Source organism: Capra hircus, chromosome 1, assembly GCF_001704415.2.
Source record: "Capra hircus breed San Clemente chromosome 1, ASM170441v1, whole genome shotgun sequence".
Taxonomy (NCBI): domain Eukaryota; kingdom Metazoa; phylum Chordata; class Mammalia; order Artiodactyla; family Bovidae; genus Capra; species Capra hircus.
This window is the reverse complement of record NC_030808.1, coordinates 119,962,844-119,964,758: the sequence shown is the minus strand read 5'-3', so window position 1 is coordinate 119,964,758 and position 1,915 is coordinate 119,962,844. Positions and strand designations below refer to the sequence as shown.

The following is a 1,915-nucleotide window of genomic DNA, read 5'->3' as shown; positions in this document are numbered from 1 at the left end:
TCTGGGTTTGGGGCAGGGAGACATCACTTGATTTCACTATAAATTTACCCATCTGGATACTAGAAGTGAGACATTTATTGTTTACTCATTCATCCAATCAGAGAAGATAAATTTTTCAAATTGCAGTTATATCAACAGATACAGCAGAGATCTTAATTAGTTAAAAATCTTCATAAGTGTCATTTGGCTGAACGGATAAAATAAGAGCAACAAAAATATCTCCAGCCACACAACAAGCCATCTAAAAATTCTCTGGGGATCTATTCCTGACTTCTATAGCAAAGCAACACATGTAACTCTACCACAAATCTAAAGGCAAATAGATGTTCCTGTTCACTTTTTCTTACAAGAAAGCATCTGCTTACAACGTTTTTTTTTTTTTTTTTTGCTGTTATTTTTCTCTTGAATGTTCCAATTCAAAAACATCACCCTACCACCTTTTTTGTTTGTTAAATCTCTCTGTCCTTAGGGCTACATCTCTATGCACCAGAGAAACGATCTCATTAACAAAGTAGTTCTGTGTGTCCTTAATACTGAGGCCCTAGACTGCAGCTGGAGGCAGTTCTCTACTCAGCCCGCAGTGCCGAGTGACACAGACAGGCGACATCATCTGAGTACTAACTTCTACTACATCCAGACAGACTGCGAGAACCATTTCCAAATCGTGGGAAGACGTTAGAGAACCAAAGGTAATCCTTCTGTTTCTATGTCCAATTTTTGCAGCTATCAAAGATTTCCACCTGGAAGGAAACACTGGGGATGGGAGCAGGCTCTGTGTCAAAACTGGTAAGTCAGGAAATGAATGTATCCATCAGGTAGGAAATAAAGGGCAAACACAGAGAGAGAAGAGCTTCTGATATTTTTGAAAAATGAAAATCTGATGCAAAATGAATGAAGTGGCTTTAGGATCGATAGAAAAAGGAAGGCTTTGTTACATGGGAATTAAACTGCAGGCTAGTAGCTGTAAATAGGAGGAGGGGTTTTTGTCTTATTGGAATCTCCAAGTTGGAAAGGACTTCAGAGATCATCCAGGCTCTCATGAATGATCATATCTCATACTTTTCTTTTTTTTAAAGGGGTGGCTGCAAAGTTTTGGACAAGACCTCTACAGGCAACTGGAAGCACAGTGTACCCAGGTGGTGGGGCTCGTCTGTGGCAATATATTTTCCAGTCTGTCCAATTGAATATGGCTGTAAGGGGAATAAAACCCCATGTAATCTCCAGCAGTGACAATTTAATCAGTTGTGTAAGGGGAAGAAGCAGAGTCCCCTCATTTTCATATTTGCATATTTGATTTTTGCATTGGGGAATAGAGGTTATGTGTTTCTATTACTTTCCATTTGATTTTAATATTTAACCCTTTTAGGAGCAAATTTCTTCCAATGATAGGAAATATTGAGTCAAGCTGGTAAAAAATAAGATTTCTGTTTTCAAATAAAGCTCTGGATGCAGCATGTCCTGTGTAACATTTTTTCCTACAAAGAATCTATGTGCTGAACATGGCTTGTGTGTTCCCAGCTTCTGCACATTATGCATCCCCTCTTAACATTCAGAGATCCACCCTGAAAATGAAGGCAACTATTTGGAGAACAATACAAAATGATGAGGTAGTCTTATACCTATACCATAATATGTCTCCTTTTTTGCATTTGCATTTTTTAAAATGGTAAGTCTTAATAACTACTGCTATTCCTGAGAAAGTAGGGTTTCTAAAATACCTTATATATACAGGAATCCCTTCTTATGAGGTTATAGAAAGGCAATAGATACAGTTAAATTAGTAAAATTCCATTGTTTTAAAACTCTGTTTTACAACTGACAGAATGATGCTATTATCCATAATATGGTAACAGATTAGGGAATAGATTTTAAAATAAATAAGATGCAGGTAATTCAAAGTCATTATCAATTACCC

The 1,915-nt window shown here is 37.0% G+C and overlaps 1 long non-coding RNA gene across 1 annotated transcript; it reads left to right on the top strand.

Annotated features, from left to right (window-relative positions):
- Positions 237 to 1,454, top strand: LOC108636913. The gene is made up of 2 exons (XR_001918627.1): positions 237 to 689; positions 1,077 to 1,454. It is a non-coding gene; the product is annotated as an uncharacterized LOC108636913 (long non-coding RNA).